The following is a 13,579-nucleotide window of genomic DNA, read 5'->3' as shown; positions in this document are numbered from 1 at the left end:
TTAAAAATACGATTCTTTATTCTTCCTGAAAGATAAAAATCTATAGGCGGCTAGTCTGGCGGCCTCGACGACCAACGACTGGGATCTTGGTTAGCTATTCAATTCTTCTCCAGTCTTGGCTGCAAAAAATTGTTGATAGTTTCAGCATTGTGAGGCGGTACCTCTTCTTGCTGGAAAGATATGTTTTGAAGTTGCATTAACTACAGATCATCAATAAGGGATCCAAAGCTTACTAGTTAAAAGTGGCAAACTCTTAAAAATCCTGTATTTCGAAGGGGACTATAACAAAATATAAAGTGTGCAATATTTTTGAAAAAGTAATTTTTCAGTTAATTAAAAATATACAGGGTGTCCCAAATAAAAATTATTTTTTCTGTTGATAATTCTTAAATTATTAATTTTAAAAAAATATATACTTAAACCATTGAATTCTACGTAAAAATGTGCATTGGAAATGTTTCATAAAAATACAAAATTTTCCATAGCAAAAAAATTAGAGCCATTTGTTAAAATTGCACATTTTTTAAAAACACTCCGAAACGGTAGCAGATACCGATGTGCTGTTTTTACCAACATGTTTTTGATGAAAAATGAGGTCCAGACACCGATATTAGCTCTCTACCTCTTATAGAAAAGAGTGTTTTCCTTTAAAAGTGTCCAATTTGGCCCACCTTGTACATATTTTTAATTATTTTGATGTACCGTATTCCACCATTATATTTTTGATAAAAATTCAACTCCAGACACCGATATTAGTTTTCATCTATCTCCTATAGAAAAGGGTATTTCCCTTTAAAATATCCAATTTGGCCCACCCTGTACATAAATAAAAAAATTAATAGGTACGGGTTAAAAAGAAGCCGATTTTCTTTTTGGATTAATAAGAACAATTATTATTTTAAAACTTTTGAAAAATTTAGTTATAATTTTACGCAATGTTGCATTATGAATTTAGTCCTCAAAAACTGCATAACGCAATTCTACTGAACTTGGTACTCTTTTAAACGTATAATTATATACAGGGCGTAATGACCAAGCGCTTTTCGACGAACAACGAAACATCTGGAACCTACGTCAATATAATTAGAAATATGCACATCAATTAATTTTTAGTTACATTTTAGAATGATTTATCAAAGGATATGCTGAATGGGTATTTTTTACGCTCGCTGAATAACTGCACCTTCAATTCGTAGTTGAATATTAGTTGTCATTCTGCTTCTTATAGCAATATTAATAGATACAATCCTAAGGTTTATTATTCTAAAGCAAAAGTGATGGAAAAAGTGTACCTTCTACAGTCACTACAAAAGTGTTTAGGATATCCCAATGAAGCTTCGCAGGAAGTAAGCATTCTCGGGAATTTGATGGCGAAAATACTTCTGAAGAGGTACAAATAAGTGACCTTAAGACAATCACCAATTACGTAGACCAAAAAATGAACCTAATAATAACAAAAGTTATTTACAACGAATTGGTAAACATTCAAGATATTAGATAAAATCAATATCACGCTAAAATTAGCAGATACATTCATATACTTAGATTAATAATATTGATAGCATAAATCTTGTTTACTATAGGTACTTCCGGAGATTATAGCAGAAAAGAGAATGTTTAGAAGGGGGGTTAATCATCGCCACTTTACAGATTTATTGTGTGATTCTCTTTCTTGAGTTATAACGAGTTATAACTCATCATACAGACTCAGGGCTTTGACAAAAGCCAGTATCTAAGACGGCTCCACAGAGACCAGCTCTCCATCTCCGACATCAACCGTACTAAAATTTATGGCACGAACGGTTGTCGTCTCGGCGCACTCAGCGGTGAGGTCTTCTGGTGTTTACTAATTTCCCCACAGAATCTGCATTCGTCGTTGTTTCTCAGTCTTCAATCTACTGAGGTGTTCATTGAGGAGACAGTATCCTGTTAGAAACCCCGTGACAATCCGAAGATTGTTCTTACTTAAATAAAGGAAAATCTTTGATTTTTCTCGATCGCAAGTTCTGAGAAATTTTTTCGAGTGTCTTAGACCGTCGGAGGATTCCCATTCCAGGTTACGAATAGAGTCTTCCAGGATCTTGAGTTCCACTTTAAGTTGGTTTCCACTTGAAAAGCAGAACGGTTCTGGTTCAGCTACTAGAGTGTTCGTTCCTTTTCTAGCTAGATCGTTTGCTTTTTCATTGCCTTCTATCCCTTGGTTAGCGGACACCCAGAGTAGGAGCCCTTTAATTTCTTTGCCTAATTAGTTCAGCTTCTCAGAGATTACAGTAATAAGTAATTCAAGTTTGCATATTGTCACTTATAACTGCCGTATTAGAGTTGATTTTATTGACAACATTAATATTAACTTTTCAATGCTATTGGTCGATCTTATCAGAGATTTCTTGACACCAATTTTGATCAGAATATTTTTTGTACATAGTATTTATACAGACTTTTTTTAATTCGACAAATAATACACATAAATACGCGTTGTATAAAATTTATGCCATTACTATTACATATTTCAGTTTTGATTTTTTTGGGTATATATTAGTATAGATTTTTTTTAATAAATAAGGAAATGATTAATGGATGTTTTAAATCATTTATTTACAGACGCGCGACGTTTCGATTTTTTGTTTTGATTTTAATGAACATGACATAAATAAACATAACATAGTAACAATTAAAAAAAAATAAAGTATAATCATATACAGAAAGTTTGGGGCTTTTTGGTTTTACTTATCAGGTAGTAATTCTTAATTTTTGAAGTTTAACTTAATAGATTCTATAAAATCTATTTTGGTATTTTTATTTATCCTAAGCAGAACGTCAATATCTAAAAGTTATATTTCCGTGTTGGCTATATTTTATTTATTTTTTGACAACAAGAATTGATTTTTTAGTTACTAAATATGAATGTTACTTTTTTTCTATTTTAATAAAGCTCTTTTCTCATATTCTTTTTGATATATGTAGCTGCATTTTTATTAAGCATTTCTTAAGATTACATTTCTCAATCTGATAGACAATCCCGGGATCCCGGGATTTCAAAACAGGATCCCCATGCCGAAAATTGGAAACCCTATATCCGTCATAATGACAGACTTCTGGCCACATTTTGAAGGGCAACTTTTTTGGAATATAATTTTAATATAAAGTAATAATAAATATTTAGTAATGCTAAGTATGGAAGTAAGAAGTAATAAATACAAATCATAAAAAACTAACAAACCTAAATTATTATCCGGCAGCCATGGACCTATATGTAGATACAAATTCAAAGGAAACCACATTAACTTAACTCCCGATTAAACACCTCGAACAATTCACACACTGGACACTCCCAATTCCAATAGTATATCATTCGAGTGAAAGAACTCGAAAATATCAACTTTCTTCCTAATCCAGACGAAAAAATTGGCATTACATGCGACCAGTGTAACCGAACACGCACACTACCGTACAGGATGGAGCTTGTTAAAGTCGTCTCGTGACCGATTGTTGAGGATAGTTGCACGGTACACACTAAACTGAGATCGCTTTTACATTCCATTCCACATTCTACTCGTCCAGGAAGTTTATACTGTGTTTAATTTGATAATAACTGTGGCATTTTTAGAGCACAAGGTGTTCTAAATGTAAGTGTTTTAAAGATCGAATCGACAGTAATATACCTGTGAAAGAAAGGTACCGTCCATAAATTGTATTGTATTTTGTCTATAATACACAATTCTGACGTTACGGATATCACAGCTTATTCAGTACAAGCTGGTCATCTTTCTTTGGTTTTGAGTGTCTGCGTTTCACCTGTGCCCTTCCAGAATTTATACCATCCTCTACAGAAGAACACAATACAAAATTAAATCCTACCCGATGAGGAAACAACACTAGAATTTGAACTGCGGGGAAATGAAGACATAATAGAACAAGACGTTATACAAAGGATTAATAAACTAAAAAACTCAAAAATCATAACATCCCTAATGAATTAATCAAGTTTGGAGGACCGGAAATTATGCTGGAGATCTTAATACTCTTCCAAGAGATCCTAAGATACAACAAGATCACCAGTGAGTGGAAAACAGGTCTAACAATCCCCATACACAAAAAAGAGTAAAAAGAGGCCACTTCAAACTACAGGGAATTAACACTGCTGTGCTTTATGGTTAAGTTGCTAACTAAAATATTAACATAAAAACATAGTGAATAATAATTAAACATAAGAGAAGATGAACAAGACCCAACAGATCAATGGTGGGCGCGATCTTTATACTGCATCAAACGGTGGAGAAATACATAGAGTTCAGCATGCCACTGTTTTGTGCTTTGCTGATTTAAAGCAGGCATTTAATAGGGTACATCTAACAGATGTTATAAGGCTCCTAAGAGACAACAATATATCTGAACTTGGGGCGTCATTGGAAAAAGAAGAATGGACCACGATAATACAGCAAAATTGGCATATGTAAATACCCAACACACCCAGACCACTTGGCAGGCCACCAAAAAGATGGCATGAAGGCTGGACATCCGGGTCACAAGAGGCTTGAATAGGTGTTTTATACAGGGATAACCCTATTCCAAGAAGAAGAAGAAGAACCTGCCGCGCCTATTCTCGTATACATATCAGCGGACGGAAAAGCAGTCTTGATTATATTTTTTAACAAAAAAGCTTCAATGAAGCTCAGATTGCAGCTTGTTACAAAACATAAGATAAGCGAACGTCTATAGGTATGTACACAGATTTTCATACAAATGATCGTAAATCGGCAATGTGGTTAAATATTTTGTGGTTATAACTTATTCAGCATCATCTAGTTATCATCTTTTGCTTTTGGTGTTATCCTGAGCGCCAGTTTTCATATCTGCACATGACAGAGACCAGTCCCGATCATTTTTTTAAAGAAAGCTTCAATGGAGCTCATATCCGACTTATTACATCATCATCATCATCTTCAACTTATTCAACCATTTCTAATTACGGTGTAGCCTCCTTTAAATATTTTTGTAGATGGGCTCATTGTTGCCTATTGCTAGATATGCGAACCCAAGTTATTCTTACTAATTTTCTAATATCATGGTCCTATCATAGGTTTGGTCTTCTTCTAGGTCTCTTAACTTAACATCTTGGGTACCATGCTGTAATCTTTGCGGTCCATCTGTTGTCAGTCCTTCTTGCCAGGTGTCCTACCCATTGCCGCTTGAGGGATTTGATTCTGTGGATGATATCTATTACATGGTTCTTTTGCATAATCCACTCTATTCTTTTGGTTACCTTTCTTGGTTAGGTTAGGTTAGGTTAGGTTGTGATTCTCACTATACCTACCGTATCAGTTACCTTCCGATTATCTTCCGTTTACATAAAATATTATATCATGTAAATGAATAGCACAATGTTCGTTCCGTTTCCCTTCCGTTCCATATGCTTCATTCCATACATTTTTTTGGCGAACGGACTGAAACGTATCGAAAACAGCGTTGTCAAGTTCTTACGAGCTCTGTTATCATTTGGATGATATTTATTTATTCTTTCACCTCTTAGTTAAATCTATTACCTTTTTCAAAAGATACAAATTTTTAAAATAAAACTTTCGTAATGATATGTACTATGAAAAGTATGGAACTGATACGGAACGAAAGCTTACGTATAGCGTCAATACAATAAAAAAATACGGAACGATTATGGAATGGAAACGGAAGGTATAGTGAGAATCAACCTTTAAGTGTCCAGATTTCGCATGCATAGGTTATGATTGGAGCACACATTGATCGCATGTTTTCTTCTTTAGATAAAGTGGCATTCTAGATTTGAATATGATTGAGTTTTTTTCCAAAAGTACTCGTTGTCATCAGCAAATCTTAGATGGTTAAGATATTCTCCATCTATTTTTAATCCTTTGTTGGTCCAGTCCAGTTGACGGAAGATTTTCTCTAGTGTTGCTGCGTAAACAGCTTTGGAGATATCGCGTCCTCCTTTGGCCAGTTGGGAACTCTGGGGTTGTTCTATATATCATTATTTTTTCTTTGGCTTCTTTGTATATATAGTCTGTCCAACGAGAAGATCCTTGACAGTGATAGATGTGTCTGTCATTTTAATTTCAAAATAGTTTATTTTATTTTACAAAGAAATAAGTTGGTAAAACTGGAACGCATAGCAGGACTGACAAGTAACTTCAAAATATTGTCAGATATTGTGAAAAAAACTGTATAAAACTGAAAAAATCTAATCGAGTTATTTATTTTATAAAAAACGGTATGTGTTAATATTGGCGAGAGTTTCTATATAAGGCTTGTCAATACCTTGTTTCGCAAGGGCTTCTATTATTGCCTTATGGTATATCGAGTCGAAAGCCTTCTTAAAGTCTGTAAAGGCTATGACTAGTGGAAGTTCGTATTCTTTTGTTCGGCTGATAGTTTCTCTTAGTGTATGTATGTGATCAATCGTGCTGAAGCCGCTTTTAAAGCCTGCTTGTTCTCGTAGTTGTGCAGCGTCTAGCGTGTTTTGTATTCTATTGTTTATTATTTTTGTAAATATCTTGTATGTTACTGATAGGAGGCTTATTGGTCTATAGTTTCTAATGTCTTCTTTGCTGCCTTTCTTATGAATTAGAATTATATTGGCGCTATTCCAATCTTGCGGTACATGGTTTCTCCTTAAACAGCTGTTGTACATATTTACTAGGATTCCGTCGTTACCTGCTGCTTTTCCATTTTTTATATCTTGAAGTGCCTTTTAAAAGCGCCTCTAAAAGCGCCTACTTCGTCCACGAGAACTTCTGGGGCGTCGTCTTGTTGTAGGGCAGTCTTTCTTCTTCATGTATGTTTTCTGAGGCTTTTTTAGGTCGCTGAAGAATTTTGTTACCGGGCTGATTATTTCGTTTTTGTCTGTTAGCTGCGATGGGTAATGCGATTAGCTGCTTTCTTATTGTCTCACATAATTCTGTGTATTCTGTTCTATATATGTTGCTCTCGGTTTTCAATTCTCTTCTTTTCTTGAGAAGTGCTTTCGTCTCATCCGTCAGTTTATTATTTTTGATACATATTTAGTGTATACATATGTAATATTAGGAGTTTTGTTTTGAAAGTAATAAATAAGTCTAAATCTCAATAGTCTGAATGACAGTTAATAAATTTACTAGAATGTTTTTGTGTATTAATTTCAAGTCTATAACAAATCGTTTTTGGAAAAAAAAGAATTAATAAAAGAATGAAATTGAAATTAGTTTTTTTTGTCAAGAAGAGGCGAAACATAATTTGGCAGTTTACGTGCACACGTGCACGTATCATTCTTCAAATTTACCTAATCTTGGATTTAGCAAATCTGGGGAGGTTATAATGAACGATTATCCAACAGTGTTGTTTAAATCTCAGAGCGTAGATATAGTTCATAATATCTATATGTATGTAATTGTCTTTATTTCCCACAAAAATAAATACAAGAGAAGTAATGCTATAATAAACACAATGACACAACAATGATATGAACATAACAGAATCAAAACAAATTCAGTGGAAAATGGAGCGAAATTCAGAACATAAATTATTATGTTCTGATCTTCCATTTAACTCCATTGTATATTTTGTTTAAATATATCTAATGTTGTCCATGAGACCGCATACAGGTTATAAGTCAAAATGAGATGAAGTGATATGAAAGTCCGAAATGGTGTAAATTTCTAACAACCCTGTTAGCTGCGTAATTCGATATGTCTATCCGGCAGTACCGGAATGTACTGGTAACATGACACAGTCATATCGCCTTCTCATTGGCTAAACATTCTAACGTGATCGTGCAGATTCTAAATTATGATCTAATTTTTCTCTGTCTCACCACAGTGACGTGCCTACGGTCGTTATTTGTAAAACAATGTACGCTTAAACAATATAGGCAATATAGGCTTAACCTGGGTGATGTTTATATCAAAGTACAGAAAGCATTTATTTGAAATGTAATATGTTAATTGAGATGTATATAATATAATCGAAAAATCCCATTTTACCCATAAGGGTGTCTGGGTTGTATAATTTATAACAACCCTGCGCAATTTTATATGTTTATCCGACACATATCCGGCAGTAAAAAAATATCATATCGCCTTCTCATTGGCTGAATATTGTGGTGTGATCGTGCAGTGATCGTTCTAAATTTTAATTTGTTCTCTGCTACCACAGTGACGTGCCCACAGTAGTGACACCGTACAGATAACTCGTGATGTAAAATGCGAATAAGACAAATATTAATTTCTTGTTAAAAAAATATTCAAAATATTATGGATATTATAATAGAAAATAAACAAGAACGTTTAAATGTTAATTGTTTTCTAAAGAAGTTTAACTGGGGAATACTTAATTTTTATTAGTATTTCTAGTTTTATGATCTATTTCAAACACAATGTAAAATTAATGTTTCTAAGTTAATCGTAAAATGCTTAGACTTGATAAATTGAAAAATGGATACTTCTATTTTAGAATATGTTACATATAAAACGTAATATAAAAGAATATGACTGCGCAATAATAATAGTACATGCATACTAATAATAGTACCTAATTGACATAGCTATCCAAATTTTAGCTAGTTCCTTTATTTTTAAAGTTTTATTGTAATCCCTTTTATCATATACACGACATTAGCGTCATTTTTCACACATTATATTTAATTTTAAATAAACGTATGAAATAATATTCGTACCGTCTCTGGTCTCCAACTATATCTGGTAAGAATTATAAATACCCATAAGGCGAGAGAGCATTGCAGACAGCCTGTCTCTGCTCTGGTACTGCTGTTGTGGAATTCGCATTAGGTATGTCCAGTAGTATCGATATGTCAAAATATCGATATTTTCAAAAAAAATAAATATTATCTAAAAGTTTTAGAAATAATTTTAAAGGAATATTGTGATTACTTTTAACAAATATCGACTTTTACATTTAGGACATTAAGAGAGCCGTTCTGTGTTACTAAAAGTAAAAAAACAGTATCGTAATAATTTACATCGATATTTTTGCCTAAGATAAACATCATTAATTCACATATGTGTACGTTAAGTTTACGCATACGAAACTGGGCGCTTTCTGAGAATTAAGCAAGATATCAAATGTAAAAGAAAAAAAATACTTGTTCAAATAGATTATGCAAATTTTTTGAATAGCGAAAAAAATGCCAATTAATTTTATCTAATTAATTGAATAAGATGGTCAATTCAGAATGTTTCTAGACTTCATTAAAAAAAAAAATTTCGTAAGTTTTTTTATACAGTGATGGTCAAAAATTGTGCAACATACCAGCCGCTAATATACTATAAGAGAATTGTTATTAACATATGTATGGAGGAAATTAAAACAAATACCATACGATCGAAAAAAAACGGCGTCAAAGACGGCTGGGAAGTGCCATTCGATCGTAATTTTGGAGAAGTCAAGCTCTAGATGCTAGATGTCATTAACTTGGCCCGTATTCTTCTGTATTTTTAATGGCACTTGCTGCTAGTTGGCCTTAAGAAGGTTGTAATCTAGTTTTATATTGAGTAAAAATGATTTTTAAATGGTGTAGTTTAAAATTTTACATTTTTATTTTTGGGAATACATTTATATATCTGGAAACCATAGATTTAAAAGTTAAAACTGGAAACGTTCTATTCTTTTTTAATGTTTTTATAATTAGTATTAGTATTTGACAAGTTTTATGTCAATTTTTAGTAAATTATTTTTAGTACAATCTATTTTTGAATTAAAAGGACGCTGAATAATGTGTGGAATACAGTATTTCGTAAAAAATATGACCTGTTTATAAATAAATATGATTTAGTTAAATATGATGTTAATGATCGAGCCACACTGTAAGAGTAAAGATTTTTTCTTTTTCTAATAACGTGAATTTCCGCGAAATCCTCTGCTTTTGGTGATGATCTCATTTGTGAAACTCGATCAAGAGCAGATGAGATAAAAATGAACCATTTTTTACGCTTGTCAATCATCTCTAATGATCTGGGAATGGACGGTAAAGCCAAAGCTGGTCAATTTTCTCAATAAGTAAATTAATTCTGAATGACGACATTTTTATTTTTAGAGTTAATAATAATTTGCTATTTTGCTTTAATTATTATAGATGTAAGACAGAATTGCAAGCTCACAGAAAACTTATTTTTTTTATTTAAATTTAATGACTTTAGTCATTTGATTTTAAGTCATATTTCGAAAGCTGACTTAAGACTTAAAGTCTTGATTAAAGTTTAAGTCATTTTCAAAATTATTAGTAATTTATGTCTTTATTCGGAAATTTAAAAAGGGGGAGTCAAGAAAGGCAACAATTTCAATTTCGCCCTGTATTTCAGACTTCAGGAACTAAGAGGGCTGGAGCAAATCTGTGTACCATCTTTAGTTTCATAAAAAAGTGGCACAGTAATGTGAAAACCGCGTCTCTGTATATCTGCTCATAAACGAGAAACCCTCTAAAACACACAAAGATGGGTCACCCTGTACAAAGCGCCACAAAATTTAATTTTATTATAAGATGTGTTTTTGTGTTCTTGGCGTATATTTTTCTATTGTTTATTGTTTGTATTCTGAAAATAAATCGTTTTATTTTAAGTGGTTTTATTACTGTGCGTGCCTGTGCCTACAATAAATTAATAATATAGTTAATAAGAAAATCGGTAATACAACAAAATTAATATTAACATTTAAAAATAGGTACTGAAAATGCATTATCTTGACTAAGTCATTTTACTGACTTAACTTGCGGATAATTATGATTTAAGTCATAAATATAGATTTAAGTCATAAAAACGACTTAAATAACGTTAAACTGATGATAATAAAGTCTTGACAAAAATGACTTGACTTGAAATAAAATGATTTAAGCCAAAGACTTAGGACTTAAATCAATTATTGAACTTTATGTTGAAATTGACTTAAAATTTAAATCATTTTGATTTTAGAAATTATTTGAGACTTAAAATTTAAGCCTTTTTAAAACTGGCTTGTTGTAAGACTTAGGGATTAGCTAATTATTTCTAAGTAATTGAAGTTTTTAAATTGCTACGGTTTCTAAAACAGCCCCATATAATACACAAATATCTTAAGAAAATTCAAAATGCAGGACAAGTAAGGTCCTCTAAAAATCAATGACAAATATGAAATAATAGATGATAATATAAAAAACATAAAAAGCAATTTGTAAAAATCAATAAAACGGATAGAATTACTTTTTGTGCCACACATCGAAAAAAAAACATCGCTGTCACTACATGTAAAAAAAATTATTAGATGAAGAGTGTCATCAATTATCATTTTCAATCTTTTTTCCAAGTCAGTTTGAGGCAAATGTTTGAGGAGTCTGTCAAACATACTGTTATGACTTTACGATTAACTATATTAATTGACGAAATAGTTGATATACCATTAATTTACTTATTTGTTAATCCAAAAGGAATAAAATAAAATTAAATATATTCTGTTTAAAATTTAAAATAGCGGCAAAAATAAGCGTCTGTAGTGGTCAAATATTTAAGTTCCGTGGCGCCCTCTTTTAGCCGGTGGTCTTACCAGTTCATATAGTACAAGTTCTGCCTCAAGTAAACTATAAATACATAAAACTTATTATTGTTTTATATGCCGTGCTATCGATGCCAGAGAAATGAGGGGTATTTATTATCTATTTCATTTTTTCGTTATTGACAGGAGAGACAAATAATTTCAAATAATGCAATAATCAATTGCTTATATAATACCTGACGATTTGATCTCACATAAAAGATATGTATTTGGGGTTGCCTAGGAATGTAATATCTTGTTTGTATCTTGTTATGCATACTTAATACAAGTATTAATTAGGGGTTGAGGGTTTAACCGGGGTTTAACATTGTCTTGGCGGTCTATAAATATTAATTAATAAAGGGCCATTGAAATTTTTATGCCAAGTTATAAGATTAAAAGATTACTTAAACCATTCCTACGAGTTTTGAAACACTTTTGCTATCGGTTTCCGTAGTGTAGTGGTTATCACGTGTGCTTCACACGCACAAGGTCCCCGGTTCGATCCCGGGCGGAAACATGGTTTTTTTATGTTTTACATCCTTTTTTTAAATTTTTATTTTCATAAATTTGGAAAGCAATCTAGATTTTTTTTAAATCTAATTAAACAAAATCCTTTTCTATCAGTAAAAAACTAAACAATTATGTTGATTTATTTTAATAAATAGAATTAAAATTTACTGATTCACGATGTTTAAAAAGTTTAAACTAAATCACCCTTTTTCTATCCGTAAAGAACTAAACAATTATGTTGCTTTATTTTAATAAATATATCTAAAATTCATTTACTGACAATGTCATTAACAACTAATAAAAAAAAATAAAAACATTAAAATGTGTCTTTTCGTTAGAAATGTAAGTATGCTCCCGTCTTTAGGTAGGTACATAACTGTGGGAAAATTTATTCTATCTTGTCTTGTGTAACAATTTAATCTTTTAATTATTATTTAATAAACCATTAATTTATTATTAAATTCGGCAATAAATCCATTGGGACATGTAGTCATCATTTTTTGGGTGGGGTTAAATAGCATAAATAGATTGATAAATAGCGATATTTTACATCAGGGGAAATACCGGGTGCGACTCAAAAGTGGCTCAGTCCTATAACTTTTTTATTTTTTCAAATAAAAAACGAGATTTGGTATGTTAGATATCTACATAATATAAAATGCTAATGTTTATCTGTGTCGTCTCTACTGAAGTAACGACTTGCTCTAGAAAGTTGCTTTTTTATTAACAGATAGCTAATTGGCTCTTCTAAAAAGAATATTTTGTTTTTCATTTAATTAAAAAAAAAATAAAAAGTATTTTTTTCCTGAGATCGTCGCGGATGCGCCAGGCTTCAACTAGTATATGACGTATGACAAATTAGAATTGATTGACGTATTCAATTGTTTTTGGTCACTTCCTGTTTCACCGGAAATGACTATATATCATATGTCAACTTTTTATATTCTCGCTTAATAAAAAATCGTATTTTAAATTTCAATCTAGAGTGTCATGGCTATGTTAAAAACACTAATTCTTAATCAAGGAGTCTTGGAAAAATGGATTTGATCGTCTAATGTTTTTAGTGTCTTGTCCTGGCCGGTTAAAAAATGCCCAAATCGTACTTTTAATCATATCTCGTTTTCTTCAAATGGAACGAGGGTGGCTCATTAGCATATTTGGAAAATGCATTTTTTAACGAATAATTTGATACCACACATTTGATAGTTCGAGTCAAATTTTCGTTACCAACCGCAAGTTATAATTTCAAATAAACCATATGCGAAATGTCAAAAGTTGACATTCTATTCAGAATGTCATTTTCTATCGAATAAAGTAAAAAAATACCGAGGGTTCCATTTAAAAATCAAAAGTTTTAGTCGTTTCCGGTGAAACAGGAAGGGACAGAAAGCAATTGAATACATCAGTCAATCCTATACCTAGTCATATACTAACATACCAAACCTCGTTTTTTAAACTGGAAACATAAAAGTTATAGAGGTGAGCCACTTTTGAGACGCACCCGGTATACAGGGTCCGGCAATAGTCCGTCGGGCATCTGTAG

The 13,579-nt window shown here is 31.9% G+C and overlaps 1 protein-coding gene and 1 non-coding gene across 2 annotated transcripts in view; both read left to right on the top strand.

The window, feature by feature from the left end:
* Window positions 1-13,579, top strand: part of LOC115880764 (ATP-binding cassette sub-family A member 2-like) — an 83,549-nt gene that overhangs the window by 8,849 nt on the left and 61,121 nt on the right. The gene's annotated exons all lie outside the window — the stretch shown is intronic.
* Window positions 11,971-12,043, top strand: Trnav-cac. The gene has a single exon. It is a non-coding gene; the product is annotated as a tRNA-Val (tRNA).

This window comes from Sitophilus oryzae, unplaced genomic scaffold (genome assembly GCF_002938485.1).
Source record: "Sitophilus oryzae breed Bouriz unplaced genomic scaffold, Soryzae_2.0 scaffold_1657_pilon_pilon, whole genome shotgun sequence".
NCBI lineage: Eukaryota > Metazoa > Arthropoda > Insecta > Coleoptera > Curculionidae > Sitophilus > Sitophilus oryzae.
Note: the sequence above shows the minus strand (reverse complement) of the source record. Positions and strands in the feature narration are given on the sequence as shown.